The sequence below is a fragment of the Neofelis nebulosa genome, chromosome 6 (genome assembly GCF_028018385.1).
Source record: "Neofelis nebulosa isolate mNeoNeb1 chromosome 6, mNeoNeb1.pri, whole genome shotgun sequence".
NCBI lineage: Eukaryota > Metazoa > Chordata > Mammalia > Carnivora > Felidae > Neofelis > Neofelis nebulosa.
The window spans coordinates 46,325,421-46,349,777 of NC_080787.1; the positions used below are offsets into that span (position 1 = coordinate 46,325,421).

Sequence of the window (24,357 nt, forward strand, 5' to 3'; positions counted from 1 at the left end):
GTGGCACACAACCACACAATTCCACGTTTAGCTGTAAATCCTCATGCAGTGTTAGGACTAATTCTTACTAATGTTTCCCCCGAAACTATAAACATGCTCTGTAATAACTAAGTTGGCAAATAATATAAAAAGCTATGTGAGTTTCTGCCCAAACTAGTTCTTTGAAGGAACAGAAGAAGACTAACCTCTTCTTTGTTTTCCTGATTGAGGATGCTGTAGCCCTTTTTTGTGGCTTTTATGTGGCTGTACATCCAAAAGTGAACATACTAAATGAATACATACAAGCTCTTTAGGTATCCTGAAGAACATTCCTAAAAATTCTCATCGGTTTATGTACTATGCAGATGAGTCGACACGGCTTTAGAGTCTAGCAAATATAGAAGGATATAGTTAAATATTTCGGCTATTTAGCTAAACTTTAACGACACTGCCTGGAAAATGTGCATGTAAAGCCACTGTTGAACAAAACGTAGTTCATATTTTCTCTTTAACCTTGAGCTGGAGCTGTAGACCTTTCCATTTTCATTTAGCAAGATCAAATTCTCAAGCAGTCCAATGCACATTTCGAATGGAGGCTGGCTTCGCTTACACAGTGGGAAAGTTTGGCACCTTTAAAATAAAATCCTGTGAAGGAGGAAGCCTGTCAGTGCAACATGGCTCTCATCCTCTTCAAGGATACGTGGAACTCTAACAGAACAAGGAAGGGCCCTGCTTGGAATCTCCCTTTGTTGCTACTATATGATACATCCACGTTTTTTTGATAAGGATTTTTGCATGTGAAAATAAAATTTTTACCTTGTGTTACTTCATCCATTAATTCTAAGTTCCATAGCTCTACCATTAACATATATCTGGAATAAACCACTTTTCACCACTTTCCACTTCGCTGCTACTATTCTGGTCCAAGCGGTCATTATCATCATCTCCCCTGGATTACTGCAATAATCTCCTAATGGGTCTTCCTGCTCCCACTCGTCCTTCCCAACCCCTGCCAGTTCATTCGCCACACAACAGCCAGTGTGATCCTTTAAAAGATGAAAATCGGGTCATGCCATTTATGATTAAAACTGCCAGTGGTGTCTCATCCCCCCCAGAATGAAACTCAAAATTCTCAGAATGGCCTGCATATCCCTACACAGTCTTGTTCCCTATTACCTGTCTGGTCTCATTTCCTATCACTCTCCTCCTCACTTACTCCACATTCCAGCCCACTGGCCTATCCGCTGTTTCCCGAAAACGACAAACATATTCCCATCCAGGAGCCTGTGCATTTGCGACACCCCTGCTCTATCTTCACCCCACATCATTGGCTTGCCACTCATTTCTTTGGGTCTCTGTTCACAGGCCCCCTTCTTAGAGAAGCTGTTGATGACCACTATATATAAAACAGCAGCTCCTGGCAGGGTACTCTCTATTGCCTGGCTTCATTTTTCTTCATAACTCTTACTATTTATCATCTGCCACAATGATAGATGTATTTGTGGCTTATCTGTTTCTCAACTAGAATACAAAGCTCCTCAATGGCAGAGATTATGCCTATTTCACTCACTGCTAACCCCCCAATGAGTTGGATACAGAGTAGGTGTTTCATAAACATTGGTGGAATTGAATATATATATGTATACGTATATATATGTATACATATATACGCATATATATACATATATATATGCATATACATATGCATATATATACATACATATGCATATATATACATACATATATACATATATATTCTTCCTACAGTCTATATATGGAAAGGTTAATATCTCTAAGGCAAGGTTTCTCAGTCCTGGCACTACTGACATTTCGGGTTGAATGATTCTGTGCTGTGGGGACTGTCCTGTGCACTGTAGGATGTTTAGGGAATTCCTGACTTTTACCCACTAGATGCCAACAGCTTCTGCCTGATACTTCTTGGGTTATGAAAACCAAGATATCTCCAAATATTGCCAAATGTCCCCTACAGGGCAACATCACACCCAACTGAGAACCACTGGTCTAAGAGGAAGAAGACCTACCATTGGTTGCCTCCCTGCTACGTGTCATGTGCTGTGCTTGGTCATTAACATTATATCTTTTAATTCTTCCAATAATCTCAATGGGCAGATATGATTATTTTTAAAATGAAGAAGCTATGGCTCAGATGTTAGGTAACTTGTCTAAGACTGCACATCAAATAAGGTTGCTACAATCTCAAACCAGGTCTGTCTTACTCCAAAGTCTACGCTCTTTTTCCTATGAATCCTCACAAATGAAACTGCTGAAAGCAGAGATACTTTGATAGAGGCGAGGGAAGCGGATGCACAGTCTTCCAATTTTCCTTGTCTTCTGAAAGATATTCCTCAATGAAATAAAAATTGCAGAAATCTGTGCTCTCCTATTGTATCTGCCTTTCAAGGAACAAGCACTGTGCTTCTATATCTGGTTTTAGAACTGAGGCCATTTCAGACACGAGATTCCTAGGAGGACCATGATACTGAATGAACAATTAATCCCCACGCATCGGTCAGAGTGATCTTTTAAAAATGGAATTGTGTTGTGTCATTTCTATCAAATCCCTCTTTGGTTTTCATATCATGGACTGTGGCAAAAATGACAGGTTTATCTGAGAGGCATATATGAAAGAAAGAGTGCTCCCAAAATACAGATCACAACACAGGCTGCTACTTCTAGCCCTCCTGACCCAGTGCGATAGGCCCCACCCTCACCTCCCAAAAGAACCCTCCTCCCTATCCCAAGCCACACTATTGCTGCCAGAAACACTTAGGAGCAGCAGAACTACCTGCCTCAGTGATGGATCAGAACAACCAATTTAAAGTCCTCTTGCACTGTTGGTGGGAATGCAAACTGGTGAGGTCACTCTGGAAAACAGTGTGGAGGTTCCTCAAAAAATTAAAAATAGTTGGGGCGCCTGGGTGGCGCAGTCGGTTAAGCGTCCGACTTCAGCCAGGTCACGATCTCGCGGTCCGTGAGTTCGAGCCCCGCGTCAGGCTCTGGGCTGATGGCTCGGAGCCTGGAGCCTGTTTCCGATTCTGTGTCTCCCTCTCTCTCTGCCCCTCCCCCGTTCATGCTCTGTCTCTCTCTGTCCCAAAAATAAATAAAAAAAAAAACATTAAAAAAAAAAAAATTAAAAATAGAACTACCCTATGACCCAGAAACAGCACTGCTAGGAATTTACCCAAGGGATACAGGAGTGCTGATGCATAGGGGCACATGTACCCCAATGTTTATAGCAGCACTTTCCACAAGAGCCAAATTATGGAAAGAGCCTAAATGTCCATCAACTGACAAATGGATAAAGAAGATGTGGTTTGTATATACACATGGAATATTACTTGGCAATGTGAAAGAATGAAATCATGCCATTTGTAGCAATGTGGATGGAACTGGAGGGTATTATGCTAAGTGAAATAAGTCAGGCAGAAAAAGACAGATACCATATGTTTTCACTCATATGTGGATCCTGAGAAACTTAACAGAAGACCATGGAGGAAGGGAAGGGGGAAAAAAAAAGTTACAGAGAGGGAGGGAGGCAAACCATAAGAGACTTAAATACTGAGAACAAACTGGGGGTTGATGGGGGGTGGGAGGAGAGGGGAAAGTGGGTGACGGGCATTGAGGAGGGCACCTGTTGGGATGAGCACCGGGTGTTGTATGGAAACCAATTTGTCAATAAAGTATATTTAATAAAAAATAAATAAAATATAAAAAAAATCTAGATACAAAAAAATAAACTCTTCATTATCTATAATTTATGTTGATACTCCTCAGCTCTCAGTTCAGAAGATATTTTAAAAATTGGCAATTCACATAGTAAACCTTAATCATTCTAACTGAGAAGGTAGCTTAGCAAGATGGTCAAATTATTCATTTAGGAATCTTCCATTGAAGAAAAATACTGCTGTAAACAAACTCTGAAATAAAGGGGGACAGCAAAAAAACATGTTTTAACAGTAAATCTGAATCACGCCATGTTTTAAAAATTCATAAAGGAGAAAGATGAAATGATGAAAAGATGAATAATGGGATCTCTTACATTATGCACCAGTGAAGAAATGAAGTCACCCATCTATGGAAAATTCTCAAGGGACTATATTATAGAGGAAAAATAGGCTTTTACCACTGGGTACCATCTGAGTTAAGATTAGAAACAAAACAAACCAAATTAAATTGTTTATTCCTTACAGAGAATGCCCTTAATCATTTTACAGCTGAAGTTTCTTTTCTCATAACTGGCTGAGTTGTTTTCATGAGTCAGAAATGAACAAGTTCATCAATAGAAGTCTGCCACAGAGACTGATCTGGCTGAAAGCACGAGTTAACACAAAACAAAGAAAGAAAATGATTTCCTGAGTATGCCAAGTTTTAATCACTGAAAAAAAAAAAAAAAAAGCCAGCAATGGACTTGACTAAATATGGCTACAATGCCATTCAGTAATCATAGCTATTGAAATTGCTTTTGTTTCCAATGTAATAAATGAAAATTTCTAAATGGTTAACAGGAAAAAGCAGGAATGTCTACACGTTCAGAAAATTAAGGTCTATTTCCCATTTTTATCTTTAAAATGTCTACCCAATGAATTTAAAAAAGAAACAAAACCAGAAATCATCTCGGAAGTAACTGTGCTTTCAAAATCTTTGAAAAAAGTACTAGAGGGAGGGACTTCTCTCCTAAAGCAGCCCTGTTTGTACTTGGATTCAGTATTTCAAGCAGCCTGAACACTATGACAGCCTCTTGGGCTTCAAAGAATGCAGAATAGCGAAATCCCTTGGAATCATAAATGTAAAACCTATAATTATGGTTATTTAACAAAATGGTTTCTGTTAAGATATTTGATGATGAAATTCCCATCCTCAGATGTCAGTGCCCAAATTTTAATCAGCCTTTACTCATAAGTAAATGTATTCTAACTGTTATTTGATTAAATGTCAGTGGCCATTAGGCCCAGCTCTGAAGTAAGAAGGCTTACAGAAGGCATGCCACAGAGGGTGTGGAATGGATTATGTAGAAAGACGCAGAAAGGAGAATTGCTTTTAGTAACTTCATGATGTGAGGCAGTGTTTCACCTTAAAGTAACCACAAAAACTTTAAAGAGGCAAAGGACAACAGAAGGGAAGATCAGAGGTGGTAAAGTGGGTGGTCAAGGGAGGGAGAATCACAGCACAGACGGAACAGCAGCACTTTTGAGTCTTATGTACATTGCCTTACTTGTTGGCCCTCTCTGCAACCCTAAGGGGTAGGAAGATCAGCTATTATCAACATCTTCCTTTTGTAGACAAAGAAGCTAAAGCTTGCCGACTCTGTGGCTTTTTAAGAAAGCTTATTTTGAAATCAGTTTAATTTACATAAAATTTCCAAATTAGTGCAGAGAATTCTGTGCACTCTTCACCCAGCCTCACCACCCCCAACCTCTCCTGATCCTTTCTGATCTGAGAAGCCATGCAGGGTCGGTCATAGGTTTAGTGCTTGGATGAGAGTTTTTGTGGCTTTTCATCAAGGCAGGACATATTGCTAGAACGATTTAAGATATCTCCTCCAAACCAGTGTTCTTTTCACTGTATCACTGACTCCTAAAACAAAACTCCTTACTTACCTATGACATTTTCTTTCTGACTGTAGACAGGATTACCCAAGTTTTACCCAAGTAGAATTACCCAAAGGGTACAACTGTACATTACTACTACATGTTACAATTCTAGATGCCTATAAAATGCGCAATAATCTAGAATATTCTACCTGAAATGTTCTTTAGTGGCTCTAGTAAGAAACGGGTTTCGGTTTTACAGAACTGAAAGCCCTAAAACTTGAACTATGTGCAGTTTTGACAAGATCTAGAAATGCACCCCAACATGAACAAATTAATAAGTGGACAAGTATTCCAGAATTACTTTGCACAGTGACTTCTTAGGAAACATGCTACATTTTCAGAGTCATTTTCCTGGAGGAGAGCAGTTAGTGTTAGATAGATAGCCCGATAACTTGATCGTTCGTATATGCTGTAAATTCCTTCACTGGTTCTGACTGTAGTCATTATGAAAGTAAGGTTGTATCTAAACTCTATTCCATTTGTATGTCTATCTATACGAATTTAGCTGTATTGTACATTTTTATAGAGGAGATTTTGTTCAAGATAGCTACAACTCGTGAGTGCTGGGCACTGAGCTAGGTCCATTACATTTGCTACCACAAATCCTTTCCAACAGTTCTGTGATGCAGGTACCGCTGAACAATCTGAGACTTGGAAACATTTAGTAATTTGTCCAGGATAACAAGGATACCCTGCACAAGGTAAGGGATGGAACTGTAATTAGATCTGTCTGAGCCCAAAGCCAATGCTCTGTTTATAATACCATGCAGTCTAAAGAGAACATTGGAAAGAAGACAGGTATACCACAGTTTAGTAAAAGATAAAAAATACTTCTGTCGGCCTATAATAAAGACTTTATCATCTTTTGTGATGACTGACACCCTTGATTAGGATAATGACGCCAGGGGAACAAACAGTTGGGCTTAACACTTGAGGATATGTATAATGTAGTGTGCGTGTGTGTATGTGCGCACACATGCACATCTGTTGCTAGGTTGTAGCTTTTAAGAGGGAGAACATTATTGTGACATAAGCATGATCTCATCTGTCTGGGAAGATGATCATCTTTCAAAGACTAAGAAAGAAGGAGGCTCCACGTGGGTGGAGCAGGGTGAGGGGAGAACAGAGTTTAATTAGCTGGTCAGAGCAGTCTAGTAGCCTGACGGTCATGGAAAAACAGGTTTCATAACCAGACTGCCCACAGGTAGGTGAATTAAAAAAACATCACATAGGCAACACTGAAATGAATGATGAAAATATGATCTTGTTAAAATAACAAATTAAAATTCTTCATAGCTCGAAATCCATCCTCTTAGAATTCTTTAATACTGGTGCTTTGCTGGTACATTTACGATATGATGAAATAAACTATAATTTGATTTATATACAACTTTTAAGTAATACTCCTACTGCACCACGTCAGGTATCCCATAAGTATAGTTAAATGAAGCACGCCTGGCTACTTTACATGCCCTCCTTTGCGTAGTATTCTTTAGAGGGCAGAAAAAAACACAGCCCAGATGGTAGTTATTTTCTATAGCACAGCATTTTAATTTCTTAAGTACCACGATGGATATTTTGATTAACAACAACAACAGCAAAAAGCTAAAATCAAATCTTTTTTCCTATTTTAAGAGACAGGAAATCTACTAATAAATGCTGAGTGATTTCTTCAATCTTTTGATGTTGGGAAGTTTAGATAAACGAAACTCTTTAAATAATAGGAGACTGAGACTGAAACACATTAAGACATTAACACTCATCCTGTAAATATCATAGTTCTTTGACAATCATAGCCACATGACACAGTATTTCTTCAATATAAAATAAGAGACTTATTTTGTCAATTGCCTGAGAAATAACTGACAAGAAGGAAAAAATTAACGTCCTATGTAAAAGGCCTTAGCTTTGTCCATAGCGGAGCTCTGGAACGGTCCGTGAGAGCCCAACCAGAGGGCCTGTGTTAGAGGGCTTAGACAAGCCACCTTTTTAAACAGCTTCCTTGACAGAGCAAAAGTGATGAGTTTACATGACAGCTAAGAATTATCTGCTCTCATGATGAGGCACAAAGAAATTTTATGGGGCGCCTGGGTGGCTCAGTCGGTTAAACGTCCGACTTCGGCCCAGGTCATGATCTCGCAGCTCGTGAGTACGAGCCCCGCGTCGGGCTCTGTGCTGACAGCTCAGAGCCTGGAGCCTGCTTTGGATTCTGTATCTCCCTCTTTCTCTGCCCCTCTCCCGCTCATGCTATCTCTCAAAAATAAATAAACGTTAACGAAAATAAAAATACATTAAAAAAAAAGAAATTCTGCTTCACAACTTATGAGTTCACTTCACTGGCACAGCCCAGACACTATATGAGAGAACTTGAATTTCTACAAGCATCAGGCAAAACAGTGTCCAGTCACTGCCACATGGACTAGAACTGTCAAATGCTGTCCATTTCCAACTTCTGAGGAAAACAATTTTTATAGCAGACCAGGCCTATCCTAAGACACGAATCACTTTCTAGAAGTTTATTCTCAATTTTATCAACCTGGGGTCTCAGTCACAAGTTTTACTAGTTTAAATATTTTTAGCTGAATGCGATTTGACCCCAAATTATAGTTACTTTAAGCAAGATAAAAGTGTATTTTTCTTCACGTAAATGAATTCTGGAGAGGAGTAGTTCAGGCTTGATATAATTACTGGTTGAAGTCACCAGGGCCTCAGTCTCCTCCAGCTTCTGCTCAGACATTTTTCTAAGCTGTGTTTTTTTTTTTCTTTCCAGTTTTAAAAGTTATCTATTCCTTTTATTGAGATATCGTTGACATCTAACAACGTGCAGACTGTGTGTGGCTTTGTCTTCATGAGTCAGAATGGCTTCTAAAGCTCCAGATATTACCTCTGCATAAAGTGGTCAAATGTAGGAAGGTAAGAAAAAAAGTGAATGCACTTCTGTTTTAAGAAAACTAACACGGTAGTTACAATACTTCCGTTTACATTTTACTGGCCATATCTCAGTCATACGATCAAATCCAGCTGCAAGTTAAGAAGAGGAACGTGCTATTGTGGCTGTGTGGCAATACAACCCGCTACAAATCAGTTTTATTACAAAGGAAGAAGAAAAAGGATATTGGGTGGTAAGGAGCTGTCTCTATCATGTTGGTATATGATATTACATTTATGTGATCCATCATATTGATTTCCAGACCTGATTTTTACTGCTCGTAAGAGCTGAGGCTTAAGAGTAAGGACTCTCTCCCATCACATCACTTGCCAACATTTTTTAAAAAATGCATTTTGCACATTTTTTAACTTCATGGAGTGCTTCCAGGAGGTAAGTCAAACCAATAGCCAAGACTATTAAGCCAACTCCAAAATGACGGAGGTGCTCTAGGACGAAACTGGTTTAGTTGCATTTAATCCCTTCATATGTTAGGGTCAGCACAACCATCAGTGAAGGCGAGTGACATAAAGATGGACTTGGCCAATGACTCACTCCAGTGGGCGCTTAACTGCCTTGCCAATGTTAGTCTATGCACTTTGCATGAAAGCTGGCTGGCAGGCTGGGAACTACTTTTGATCTGTTGTCTACTAACCTTTTACTGGAATCCTAGATACAGCCAATGAAAAGCCACCAATCTCAAACTTCATCGAAGAAAGAAAAGATGATTAAAGTAGACTGGGGTGGGGAGGGCTGAAGTGATCCCAAGTACGATGAACTTGAAAGTAACAGAGGGTATCTTCAGCACTGGATAGGAGTAAGGGCAGGGTGAATTTTCATGACGAGGCAGGCCGTCATATCTGAAAAACGCCTCTTCACTTTTTGATGAAAAACTTAAAATTGCAAAAAATGCAAATACCGCAAGCGTCTCAAGAGGTTCTACATTTATACACCATTTTATCTTGGTGAGAAAGATACAAACAAAAAGCAAGTAAGATGGCATTCAAGATGTATCTGACACACGGACAGGGTACGTTATAGGGCTAATACAATTTCAGCTCAATCTCTCTATATTCAAAATCAACAGTGCTGAACAGGAACAACTGAGTTTCCATCCTAACGTACAGCTCTGAAATGTTCTTACGTGATCGTGAGGGCCATTCTGTACCATCAGAGGAAGACTAGAGTGCCTCGTGAAGAGCATGCCGACCTGGACTCAGGAGACCTGCACTTTAGGTCTTGGTTTTGCCTCTAGCACAGGAAGGGAATCTCTAGGTTGGGTTGCTTCCTCTGACTGCGGCTGAGTTCTCCCTTCTTGAATATAGCGCTGGTGTTCTGAGGTTCTGTGTGTATCCTGTATCGTAGGGAGGGCTTGAAATGTGTAGAAATATGTCAGAGCCATGGGTCCTAATGATTGAAGAGACCGGACAACCTGTTCAAGTCCACGATGGAAATCAGTCTCAGTCTATTTGCAATGATTCTGATCTAGGAGAAATGCCATTGGGAGAAGCCAGTGGGTTCCTAACTTGTGGAAAACAGCCAGATATTTCAAAACCGTAAAAATGTGTGTGAACTATTTCACCCTCAGCAGTGATGCAGCCATTTAACCCGCTGCATCGACTTTACCCATGACTCCCATTTCTCACACAGAAGGGCACTGGATTTAGCAAATGAGGAGGCCATGTGAAACTGAACAGAAGAGATAAGTAAGAATCTGCACTTTCATGATAGATGCAGAAAGAAAAAAGAGTTCCAGGTACTTTTTTTTTTCCTGAGAAGTTCAAGGGTAGGAAGATCACTATCACTAGGTCTTCAAACACCTCCCCCTCAACATGCTCCTTTCTGTAGTGAATTAGGTCTAATACAAGAAACCTAACAAGATATACGAATGAACTCTGCAAAAAGTACAAACAGCTGTGCAATTCACATGGAAGCTGAATATCTGTCTTTTAAAAATAAGTAAGAAATATGCTGAAAGCTATTAGCAAACAGGTTTTTTTTTTTCTACAAAGGAATATCTAAGAGACTGGAATATTCAAAGGCATGTAAATGTTCTTCAAAAATAAGAGCAAAATGTTCAAATGATTGTCTGGGTCAGATAAACATCGATGAGCAGAAGAAAGGGGAAATCTTATAATCAAATAATGTTAGTTACTTGTAAGTCACCATAGCCCAATACCTTTCCATTGTACTAGTCTACATAGAGTCACTAGTCAAACTAGACATTCTCCAGTACAAGAAAAGTCTTCGGTATTCTGATTATGAGGAAATAACAGTGAGGCTTCAAAAACATAGGTAAATTTAGGAGACATATATATATATTTTTAACGTTTATTTATTTTTGAGACAGAGAGAGACAGAGCATGAATGGGGGAGGGTCAGAGAGAGGGAGACACAGAATCCGAAGCAGGCTCCAGGCTCTGAGCTATCAGCACAGAGCCCGACGCGGGGCTCGAACTCACGGACCGCGAGATCATGACCTGAGCTGAAGTCGGCCGCTTAACCCACCGAGCCACCCAGGCGCCCCAGAGACATATTTTTAACTTCCTTTAAGTGAGTTAATTTCTATTTTCCAACAACAAAGGCAGGGGTTACCTTCAGTAGGTAGGAAGGTAAGCACACCTTTGCATATTCCTTAAGAGAGGCATATCCTGTGCCATTAACTGAAAAGATGAAAAAAAAAAAAACCCTACTAAGTCCCTATTAAAAAGAAATCAGATTCGGTATGCTTGTGACACTTTAAAGAGCATATTATGTGGGAAAACAAAATAAACATTTAACCTGGCAAATGAAAATGGATTTGGAGTTTCAACATATTTGGCAGACTGGTAGAATTAAATTCAAGTCAAGTCTGCAGAGAAACTAATATAGTATTTAAATATTTGCTTAAGTAATGCAGTTTTTGAAATAACATATTTGAAGACATGTTTTTGTTGAAATGTTTTACAGTTTTAGCAAGGATATTTTTTGAGAGGAAAAGCTTGACTGAAGCACATTTTACTTTCTCCCTTTGTCATTCTGTGAACGTTAGTGGGATTTCTGGATTTACTCTCTCATGAGCCATTTTCCTTTAAGTCTCAGATAACTGTGTAACAGCCCCTGCAGCTTTTAAAAAGAAACTAGATTTAGATTATGAAAATAATTTTTGAAGGAAAATACCGATGGTCTCAAGATCAACTCCAGCATATTTGTGGGCATGCTAGGAACGATGAGCGAATGAATGGATGAATGGGCCGGGGCAGTAAGCGGTTCAGGCACTGTCTACCTGCTCTCGCTGCCCCATCGCTGCAAGGCTACCCTGCCAGCCTCCTCTTTAGAGTGATGCAGCGTGTTCCTGTCCTCCAGCCACACTGCCAGGTCTACGTCTGGACACCCAGCACAAGCTGGGTCGATCAGGGCCCACTTCCAGAGATTTGAAACTGGTAATCCAGAGAACTGGGTCTCTTTTTTTTTTTTTTAAAGTTTTTTTTTTTTTTTTTTTAACGTTTATTTATTTTTGGGACAGAGAGAGACAGAGCATGAACAGGGGAGGGGCAGAGAGAGAGGGAGACACAGAATCTGAAACAGGCTCCAGGCTCTGAGCCGTCAGCCCAGAGCCCGACGCGGGGCTCGAACTCACAGACTGTGAGATCGTGACCTGAGCTGAAGTCGGATGCCCAACCGACTGAGCCACCCAGGCGCCCCTAAGGGTCTCTTTCTTTTTAGGTGAAGAAACTCACTTGCCAGCACCTGCTCTGGCAGCATGTTAGCTACCAATAAAAAGACAGTTCAACAGGGAGAGAAAAATTAAGCCCACGTATTAAGGGAAGCAGAGATCAGAAAGAGAAAGAAAAAACTGATTTTATTGGTGTCTGCGCCGTAGTTCCTGAGGCCCAGCTGTATTTCTATCCTTAGGTTGCTTAGAAGATGCACATCCTTACAACATGAGAAATGTGTCTATTTGTAGGGTTAGCTAGTTTTCTAAACAACATAGCAAACAAATTTGAATCAACGTTTTATAAATTTGGCTTATTTGTCATCCCTAGTCTTTATATGAATCCATCATCTTCATACAGAGTGTGTACAATCACAGAAAGAATAGCGGTAACTCCTGTGGAAGTGTATCTCCCATGACACCTTTGCTTCATTATCCTGAAAACAAAGACCTCTTTCCTAGATGCAGCCAACACTTCTCTTATTCAAATAGATTATCTATATCATTAATTGACCATTAGGACATTGCCGGTAGTTTGCACATAAATTATACGAAGGCCTAAATACAATCATCAAGTCCTTTAATCAAGAGAAAATACCTTCCTAAATAACCTTATAAAAAAGCAGGCGGAGGTACCGAATTTTTATTCAGTCTTGGTTCCTAAAATCAGTAGTTTTCCATTTCCAGAGAAAATAAATTGATAAAAGAATTTCTACAGATGACAAGCAGTTCTGGGTCGTTGAAAATTTGTGAACATGTAGAGATTCACGTTTAAAACTAAATTATAGAAAACTCCCAACTCATAAATAGATCTTAAAAGTTTGTTTTAAATTAAAAATACATCTTCTCATAGAAATACTATCTTAAATGGTGGCTAATGTCTCATGTAATCTAAAAAAGCTCTTTAACCCATATGCATCTGGATTATACTCAGTTTATGGGAGGCTCCGCAGGGGCGAATTAAATAAAAGAATTTTGCCCCTTCCCATATGCACCAAAATTCTGAAAACCCAAAGTGGGTGTTTGATAGGTTCTCACATTATTTCTGAAATCTCAACTTCCTAGAATCTCTCTCTTGCATTTTCTTTCCCACAAGCATACAATAATAGAGCATATCACTTAATGTTCTCTACTCTTCAAATTTCTCTAAGGTTCAAAACTACATTACTCCTTGGAAACCAAAGTTGTTTACAGAAAGTCCCTTTCAGCTAATGATTAAGATGTAAGAAATTCACATCAATATGTAATAACTGAGTGTCCTTGGCCTTTCATGTGTTTTTAAAAGTTCTGAAAGAAGACACAGTTTTATCGACTATGGTTTTGAAAATTGTGGATTTAAGATAACAATGATTCACATTTGAGAAACAAGTATGAGAAATCCAATAGCTTTTCTAATGTGTGATTCTGCTCAGCAATTACCTGAGAAGCAAAAATAAAGCAAAGAGTCTTTATCAGCCTTGACATCAGGGAGGCTAGTAACTATATACAATCAAACTCAAGGGCTTTTTTTTTTTTTCTCCAGATAAACATCACTACTTCTCTCCTACTTTGCTTTTCCAGATAGTCCACACACCCATTTTCCTTCCTAGCACTTACATTTTTTAAACTCTGATCCTAGGCTAGGCATAATCTCCATGCTTCAAGGTCCTCTGGGGGCGGGGGGTGGATAATAGAACCTACTCCATGGGTAGACTGTGACATTAGGTAATATATACGTTAGGGTTTAGAACAGTGTCTGTCTGACATGTAGTAAGTCCTATACAGGACTCTGCTATCATTACTATTATGTCTATTTCTCTGGTGTATCAAACATTCTGTCAAGGAAATAACTATATTATGAATCTTATACCATACCCCCAGATAAAGTACAGTAGCAAGCACCTAGTGGGTAATCAAAGCGTATTTATCAAATGAAAAAATACTAATTTATTTGGAAGGTTGATAAATTGAGACATATAGGTTTTAAATTTTTTTTTTTAACGTTTATTTATTTTTGAGACAGAGAGAGACAGAGCATGAACGGGGGAGGGTCAGAGAGAGGGAGACACAGAATCCGAAACAGGCTCCAGGCTCTGTCAGCACAGAGCCCGCCGCAGGGCTCGAACTCACGGACCGCGAGATCATGACCTGAGCCGAAGTCGGCCACTTAACCGACTGAGCCACCCAGGCGCCCCGAGACATATAGGTTCAAGTTTCCTTAGAATTTAAAAATAGCCACTGAAGGCTTTAAATGATGGTAGGCTCTGAAATTACAAATTAAAGACAAAGAAAATGGGCAGGGAAGCATAAAAGACAGAATCATAAAATAAGATAAAATCATATGGGCTATGTCAATAAATGTAAATAGGGTCATCTCATTAATTGAAACAAATTAAAGAAAAAAATCTTAAGATTTGGGGCAAAACTCAAAATCCCATTATACACATACTGTTAATAACAGGTGCATCCAAACTAACTGGATCAAGAAGACTGAAAGGAAAGGTAAACAAAGTTAGAACAAGCATAGATATGAATCAAAACAGGAGAGCCAGTTTCTACTGATGGAAGGGTCCAGCAACAATGAAGAAAAAGGCTTAAATTTCTGCCTCCTAATTTGGGAGAACTGGTTTACATACAGCAAAAATGGCTAGAAACTGAAGGAGGTATTTATAGAAACATCCCAGCAGTGAACAGCTTACTTTTAATATGCCTCTGGGTTTCTAATTGATGAAAGAGAGAAAAAAAAAACGGGGGGGGGGTGGCCCAAATGACCATTTGGGATGTGAAAGAAATCCTGGAACACCTATTTAGACTTATTTTTAATTAAAGAAAACAGAACACGTTTTACATGGACTGACACTGCTACCCTAAATTGGCCCATATGCCCCAGAGTTACATGTGGTGAATAAAACATCCTGAAGGAGGGCAGTGCTCGCACACGGACGGGCTGATTGCAGTGCAGTCGCGAGCAGGGTCTGTTCAGGGCAAGGACGGTGTGGTTGGTGTCACCTCACTTGGTACAGGAGGACATCTTCACTGTGCCAGTTAAAAAAAAAAAAAAGACCACAGACAGCAGACTCTATGCAACATTTTGAATTGAGATGCAGAATGAACATAGAGATCTTCTGCATCACCCAAAGTCTCACAGGCTACCTCTGAGCAGAGGAAGTTGAAAGTTATAGAACTTGAAGACAAATTAATGCTTTTTTCCCTTTAGAGTCTAAGAGTTATAAATCTGCTGAACTTTTCTCGTGGCCACTGGATGCTAGCAGATATTTAAAGTGAAAAACCACAACTTATGTATCCTTCTAAAGGCAAAAGCAGTAAAAATAGAAAGGTTTTCCAAATGATGAAACATCTATGATTTACAGAGGTTTGGAAATATTTTCATTATTATTAACTTTTTTGTTAATATCGCTATATTTATAGAGCACCTACTATGGATCTACACTATTGTGGGCACTGCAGTGAAAAAAAAAAAAAGACAATGTTCTTGACCTCCTGGAGCTTACATTCTAGTGGGGGAGGGGGAGAGACAAATAATAAACATATAAAAGAGACTGATAACTGCTATGAACAAAATATAGTAGGGGAAGTGGACAGAGAAGGATGGGATAGGAGAGGGATTCTTCTTGTCTTCGTCTGCTCAGGCTGCCATAACAAAATGCCACACATTTGGTGGCTTAAACAACAGAAATTTACTTCTCATAGTTCTGGAGGCTGTAAGTCCTAGATCAAGATGTTAGCACAGTCAGGTTCTGGTGCGGACTCTCTTCCTGGCCTGCAGACAGCTGCCTTCTCACAGGGTCCTCACATGGCAGAGTCTTCTGGCATCTGTTCCTTTTCTTACAAGGGCACTAGTCCTATCACGAAGGCCTTGCCTATGACCTCATCACATCTGATTATCTCCCAAAGGCCCCATTTCCAAATACTGTCACATTAGAGGGCTTCCACATACGTTTTTATGAGGGGACACAATTCAGTCTGCAGCATCTCTCTGTTGCAAGGTTGGGGTGGGTCTCTGTGGTGACGTGAGATGTGAGCAGAGTTCTGAGGGAGATGAGAGGGCTAGGGAACAGTACGCGACAAAGTCTGCGAGAGGCAATGCGTTTGCCCGGTTTGAGAGCCACTGAGAGCGAACATCTGGAGAAAGATGGACGACTGATCAATGTATCTGGCAACAGTGGAGGCTACTGTGACCTTAACAAGAGCCATTTACATAGGATGATGGGGATGAAAATGTGATTCAAGTGGGTTCTAGAGAGAATGGGAGGAGAACAAATGCAATCTCTTTTGAGAAGTCCTACAGTAAAGGAGGACAAAAAAGTAGCTGGAAGGGTTTCTGTGTTGAGGCAGGGAAAATCACAGCACTTTGCTGTTGGATAGAAATGAATGAAGCGTATCGGGTTGTGGTAGGACTTTTGGAAGCACTCCTCTCACTGCTCCCCCCCCCCCCTTTTTTTTTAATTTTTTTAACATTTATTTATTTTTGAGACAGAGAGAGACAGAGCATGAACAGGGGAGGGTCAGAGAGAGGGAGACACAGAATCTGACACAGGCTCCAGGCTCTGAGCTGTCAGCACAGAGCCCGACGCGGGGCTCGAACTCATGGACTGCGAGATCATGACCTGAGCCAAAGTCGGCCGCTTAACCGACTGAGCCACCCAGGCGCCCCTCACTGCTCCCCTTTTTGCAGGGAGACAGGAAGTGGGTTTACCAGCTGAGCAAGGACAAGAGGGGTGCTAGAGGTCTTCTGCAACAGCAGTTTAAACAGTTATTAAGGTCAGTGGCAGAATGGATGCACTATGGATTCTCTAAAATTGCCAGGCAGCACTAAGGCCAATTTGAGGTTCTTAGTTGGCAATGTGAAGCGATAATAGTTAGCTTGATTGTGTTTTCCTTCAGTCATGTTCTGCTGCTGGGGAACAGGCATAATGTGTAGCTATAAAATAAGCAAAGAATTGGATTTAACCAGGATTGGGCTTTTGCTAGGGCAGGTGTAAGTGCGAGCTCTAAGTGTGAATAAAATCCTAGTGTTAAAACAATCTACTAATATATCTAACCAAGTCTCAGATTTTTACTGATGAAGGTTCTGTGATCAAAAAGAGTTTGTAGACTAATGATAAAAAGGAAGTGAATACTATTCATAATGACGATGTAATAGACACATAAGTGTCTCCCTGTGCTGTTCATGGATCAGTTACAAAAGGTCACCACATATTAAAACACCAAGTAAATTCTAATAAATTCCCAAGGCTAAAATAATATCTCTAGGGGCGCCTGGGTGGCGCAGTCGGTTAAGCATCCGACTTCAGCCAGGTCACGATCTCGCGGTCCGTGAGTTCAAGCCCCGCGTCGGGCTCTGGGCTGATGGCTCGGAGCCTGGAGCCTGTTTCTGATTCTGTGTCTCCCTCTCTCTCTCTGCCCCTCCCCCGTTCATGCTCTGTCTCTCTCTGCCCCCAAAATAAAAAACGTTGAAAAAAAAAATTAAAAAAAAATAAAAAAATAAAATAATATCTCTAAATATATTTGACTGCTATGCAATAAAGTAACTAAAACACCTAATAGGGTCACAAACAAAATATTCAGCCACTTGGAACATATATCTATTTATTTTAAATATTCTCCTATATAAATTAGGCCAAAAAGCAACTCAAAAGTATATTGAATATTAATAGTTACATATCAATACATGATATAATGTATTAATTAATATTAATATATTTACAAAATAGTATTTAAATAATAGACGTAATAGACATTTTAAAAACCCTATGGAGTATATCAAAAGCTATGCTAAGAAACATTACAAATTTAATATTTCCATGGTCAAAATTTTTTCTGTTAAAAATAGCAACAAACACATTTGAGTTATAAATAAAGCTTTTGTTCAATTATTTCTTCAGCATTGTACCTAGAAATGCAATTTCTGGATCAAAGGACATACGGGTTTGTTTTTTCTTTTCATGTGTTTGACAGATAGAGTCGCACTTTTCTCCTGAAAGCTGTATCATCTTATGTTTCCGCTGATATACGAGATAGTGAACTTCTCCACAACCAAGTAAACACTGAAAAACTCTCGGTACAACTTAAACAAAATAAATTTTTCTAGCTGAAATGAAATATGATTTTTCCCCCCTAGCTTTGGTTTGTTTTTCCCTTGGGCAGGGGGTGTGGGAGTGGAAGCAAGGGAAGGGTAGAGATGAGATTCAACATTAAAATGCATTACAAATGACTTATAAATTTTCTCACAGCTGTCTCTTGCCACAGAGGATCCATAGTTCTTTCAGTAACTCCCCAATATAATCAACTGGCCTATAGTCATTTGTAAGCACCCAAGTCCCACACAAGTAACTGGAATGATTTAAAAGAATACCACGAGAAGAATTTTTTAGAAGAATTTATGAGTTTGAGATGACTGATATCCCAAAGAAATAATCTCCAGGCAACCAAGATAACTCATCACTCCTTGGTTATAATATATTAAAAAACCTTCACCAAAAGATTGCATTTTTTTCTTCTTTTTTTCCCCTTTTCCTTCATCTATTTCCCTCTTCCTCCCTCCCCATCTTCCTCACCCCCTCCAGTCTCCCCCTCCCTCGGGTAACTTCCACAGATACAGCAAAGGAATACAGTAGTATTTTTTGGAGAGATTTGTGGACGTACCGAATTTTGGTAAAAAGAGTCTAATTTTGAATTATTTAAAAGCTCTTAAGTTATTTAAGAGCTTTTATATAATAAGGTATTTTTTTCAAAATAAAAACAATTACTCCAGTGATTTCAGATTTTTCTATAGTGTGTTTTCGCAAAAGTGTTCACTTTTGTACTTACAGCTTTTCCATACTTGAGAACAGGTCAAGAAACCCATTATCAATGACTGTCTTCTGTCTGAGGTGCCAAATAACTACAAAACCTCGATGCCCTTTCTTCAGGGACTTTTAAAAGCAACATTTAATAAACACTTTAAAATGCCCAAAATTGCTAATACTTATTACTTGGTTACTTTAAAAATCATGCTTAAAACAGCTTATTACATGGCCATATTAACTGTGGGTATATGGCTAAATATCACCCTTTGTAACTGAGTATAAGAGCCACAGTAGTGATGGTTATTATTAATAAATTATTAATTCAATAACCCCATAGTTTATAAATGCCATACATGAGGCAGGTTAAACTCAAAAGTAATTTTTGTGGATATGGTGATTTATGGGTAACCTGTTCCTTAGTGTTAGAAGAACTAAGTGAAACAACACTTTCCGGTTGTGTGAAGTACGTACGAGTGGAGATGCAAAATTTTCATGCCACAAAAAATTCAACAGTAACTTAAGGCACCTGAAAATTCAAACTACCTTCTAAGTACAAATCAGCCAATAACTAAAAGAATTATCCAGAAGAGGTATTTCATGGATCAGAGAAGTAAGTATGTTATTATGTATAGATGCCAAATCATAAAATCTTACAACTGCAGCAAATACACGAGAAAAGGTATGGAACATTTATTGTCAAGTGTTCTGACTTGGCCACTAGGTGGAATGGACCAATAGTCACAGATGGTGTTGGTCCTTTTGAAACAAAATCAACTGATTGAACTGGAATTGATGCTCAGTGTCAGCTTGTAGACAAATTTGGGACACAGCAGAGATCAATGCCAAAGCAGTATGGTTAGAAGAACTTCTATAGCCAAAACTGGAAAAGCCACTATTATAATTTGAACAGAAAGTTATCTGACCAATGAAATCCATTAATAACTGGAAAGCACCTGAAAGAGATTTGTTGGAGAACTCCTGATATGAAAAGTTCACAGAGGTACATAACTAATTATGATATTCTGTTTGAATCCTATGTGAGTCAAAAATGACTGGTTTTATATACCTGGAAACTACATTCTTTAAAATTTTTTAAGGTTTTATTTATTTTTGAGAGAGAGAGCGAGAGAAAGAGAGAAAGCGAGCAAGTGGGGGAGAAGCAGAGAGAGAGAGAGAGAGAGAGAGAGAGAGAGAGAGAGAAAGAATCCGAAGTAGGCTTCAACCTCTGAGCTGTCAGCACAAAGCCCGATGTGGGGCTTGAACCCACAAACTGCGAGATCATGACCGAGCTGAAGTCAGACACGTAACCAACTAAGCCACCCAGCCGCCCCAAAACTGCATGCTTCAAATAAAACAAAAAAATATTCAAATCATCCAAAGGATATATTAATAATACATATATTAGCTACAAAATTATGCCTATTTTTAGTTACCTTATTTGGAAAATATTTATTGGAAGTTTATAACGTTTAAAGTAAGTCCACGCTCTCAAGGACTTTATTTAGTAAGTTAAATTAAGTAAATACAATGAGTTACAATCTATCACCTACTGAAATATCTGAACATTGATGTTGCAGATCGAGAAGGCTCAGCAAAGGGAAGAAAAGTAAACACCCATTTAGAGAACTACAAATCCAAAGGGGTTTGTTAAGCATTGTGTGTGTGTGTGTGTGTGTGTGTGTGTGTGTGTGCACGTGTGTGTGTAGGTATGTTTTGTGTGTGCACATGCATGATTTGGGAAAGAATATTAAAAAAGAGGAGGATCAGGAATGGTGAGAGACGAACATGAAAAGGCTATCTGAGGCCAGATTATAAAACAATGTATTACTATCATGCTAAGAAGTTGAGACTCTTCTGCAGAAAATGGAGAGTCATGAAAAGGAGAAGGCTGGCAAGATGTGAATTGCCTTTTGGACCACTGCTTTATGGAAAGGATAGTTCTCGACAGACAGACAAACACAATGGATTGCACTGATCACTAAATATTTATAGCTTCATCTAGAATTCTTATTTCTCAATGAGGAATGCAATGATCTAGGAAAAAGTCTTGATTAAACAGCTTGATTGGCATGATGTCATAAAGTGGTGGCAACATTAAGAACCGAAGTAAAGGCAGCTCCCTAGCACGGATGCAACACAGGAATAGCGGGAAATTACCTATACCAAACAGGCAATGAGCTGTTAATTCCACTAAACAAACTATAGGATTAAAAAGACAAAAATCTTGCCACAGAGTACATTTATTTTCATATTTAGAATGACTAACTTGTAGAGATTAAACCAATACAGATAAATAAAAGCCAGACTATGTAACAACAATCTGCCCACCTACTGTGGGGAATGTGGGTGAAGGAGAAAGAATAGGGAAATATAATCCACCAAATATTCAGGGCAAAAATATTTTGGTTATTACAACAACCACAATTTGAGAACTATAAACATTAAATGTAAATTAGTGGTAAATCCTGTGGTGTTCTTAAATTCGGTGATATTTTAAAACTCTTCTCTGCCAAGGTGTTTCATAAACAAGTCGGTGGACTGATCTCTAAGAAAACCCTTGCGATGGATCTTTTGAAAGAGAAGGATATCATTTTAAAAAGAACAAACTGAAATTATTTGGGAAAGAAAATATTGATTGATTCCATAAAAACCTAATTGAACAGTATAATCAGATGTGTTAGTCAAATATCCATTTATGCGAGACTAAACACAGCAGCGAGCCCTACACACATGCATTACCACTGGTAGACACAAATGTTTAGTTTGCAGCACTGGTGTGTATCTTTATCCTCAAAAATGGTTCTCTGTTTTACTAAAATTGAAACTTGCTTGATGTGGGGAAGGTAGAAGTGAATGGTAATCATTGTTCTTATATTTGACTACCAAGTTCTGATTTCAAATATTCTATAAGCATCAAAATCCTACAGGAGAAAACAGGCAGCACCCTCTTTGACCTTGGCCACAGCAATTTCTTACCAGAAACGTCTCGGAGGCAAGGGAAACAAAAGCAAAAATGAACTATCGGGACTTCATCAAGATAAAAAGCTTCTGCACAGCAAGGGAAACAACCAACAAAACTAAAAGGCAGCTGACGGAATGGGAGAAAATATTTGCAAATGACATATTGGATAAAGGGTTAGCATCCAAAGTCTATAAAGAACTTACCAAACTCAATACCCAAAAAACAAGAGTCCAGTGAAGAAATGGCCAAAAGACATGAATAGATACTTTTCCAGAGAAGACATCCAGATGGCTAACAGACACATGAAAAGACGCTCAACATCATTTATCGTCAGGGAAATACAAATCCAAACCACAATGAGATACCACCTCACACCTGTCAGAATGGCTAAACTTAACAATTCAGGCAACAACAGATGTGGGTGAGGATGTGGAGGAAAGGGAAACCCTTTAGCACTGTTGGTGGGAATGCAAACTGATGCAGCCACTCTGGAGTCCAGTGGGTACGAAGGTTCCTCAAAAAATTAAAAACAAAACTACCCTATGACCCAGCAATTGCACTGCTAGTTATTCATCCTAAGGATTCAAAAATGCTGATTCAAAGGGGCACATGCACTCTAGTGTTTATAGCAGTGCTATCAATAATAGCCAAATTGTGGAAAGAACCCAAATGTCCACAGAACTGATGTGGAATATTTATATACAATAGAAAATTACTTGGTGATCAAAAAAGAATGAAATCTTGCCATTTGCAACAACTTGGATGGAACTAGAGCGTATTATGCTAACAAAATAAGTTAGCGAAAAAAACAAATACAGATTTCCATTATATATGGAATTTAAGAAGCACAACAGATGAACACAGGGGAAGGGAAGGAAAAATAAGATAAAACCAGAGAGGGAGGCAAACCATAAGAGACTCCTAAATACAGAGACAAACTGAGGGCTGCTGGAGGGGAGGTGAGTGGGGAGATGGGCTAAATGGGTGATGGGCACTAAGGAGGGCACTTGTTGGGATGAGCACCGGGTGTGGTATGTAAGTGATGAATTACTGGGTTCTACTCCTGAAACCAAGACTACACTATATGTTAACTAACTTGAATTTAAATAAATCTGAAAAAATAAAGTTTATCCACCCCCCCCCCCCAAAAAAATATTCTATCCACATAAGAAAAGATGCATGTGGGCAACAAATGCTAAATCTTGATTTGGATTTGGAAAAGCATGGTTACTATGAGCACTGTTTCAATGCTGTCACCATGTATTTAGCTTCCCAATGGTCTAGGGAAAGGGTAACAAGAAGAAATCTTTTAAATTTCACCCAGAGAGGAATAGTAAAAAATAGGTCTGAGGGTGGAAGACAAAATGGGAGCGGTACTGAAATTTATATCATAGGGGCGCCTGGGTGGCTCAGTCAGTTAAGCAGCTGACTTCGGCTCAGGGCATGATCTCGCGGTCCGTGAGTTCGAGCCCCGCGTCGGGCTCTGTGCTGACAGCTCAGAGCCTGGAGCCTGTTTCAGATTCTGTGTCTCCCTCTCTCTCTGACCCTCCCCCATTCATGCTCTGTCTCTCTCTGTCTCCAAAATAAACGTTAAAAAAATAAATAAATAAAATAAAATTTATATCATAAAGATGGTAGTCATTTGGCTAATCATGCTCTAAATTTTTTCTATAGTAAAGCATAACCCAAGCGATTAAACACCCTATAAAAATAGAGAGCAATTAAAAAAACCCAACAAAACCCACCCATTTCTAGTTTCGAAACCCAGTATATGGAGCACTCTAATCAAAGCAGAAGCCTGACTCTACCCTCAGTTAGAGCCCATAGTTCACAGATGGTTAAGAAAAACCTAAAAGAATCTCTTAAGAACAATCTGTCAAATGTGATGTATTAAGCCATAGAATGATAAACCTAGGTAAGCGAGGGAATGTTCTATTTTTATAAAATCTGTAACTTTTCATGTCATTAACTGAAAAATCTCTTCTCCGGAAGATTCCTTTCTGGAGTTCAGACAAGCTTTTATGGCAATGAATATACACATTATCTACCATTATGTAACTAGAAGATAGCTCTAGCTGTGGATACAAAATAATTTGATAGAGTCTATAAAGTCATGAATGGAAATAAATTTCAGAGCAACACATTATACCTACCTTTGGGTTCTCCTAAAGTCATGTAATATTCCCTGTTCTGTAGTTTCTAGGCCAGAAAAAAACATACACTAAATTACATTAATTATGCACCGTGTAGCTGGAATTACCAAAGGTTATTTTGGAGGAATTTCTATTAATATTCCCTGAAGAATGATTTTGTATTTTTCAATTATGTTATCCAAGATTCCCTTCAAAAGAATAAATGGGCATACTAATGTGTTCTCCTGATGAATCTCTGTCAGA

General features: G+C 39.0%; 1 protein-coding gene and 1 long non-coding RNA gene across 5 annotated transcripts in view; one reads left to right on the top strand and one right to left on the bottom strand.

The window, feature by feature from the left end:
- SUPT3H (SPT3 homolog, SAGA and STAGA complex component) overlaps positions 1-24,357 on the bottom strand; it is a 546,620-nt gene that overhangs the window by 117,969 nt on the left and 404,294 nt on the right. The gene's annotated exons all lie outside the window — the stretch shown is intronic.
- Positions 6,677-18,647, top strand: LOC131515357 (uncharacterized). Its single transcript, XR_009263592.1, has 3 exons — positions 6,677-6,795; positions 8,362-8,504; positions 18,445-18,647. It is a non-coding gene; the product is annotated as an uncharacterized LOC131515357 (long non-coding RNA).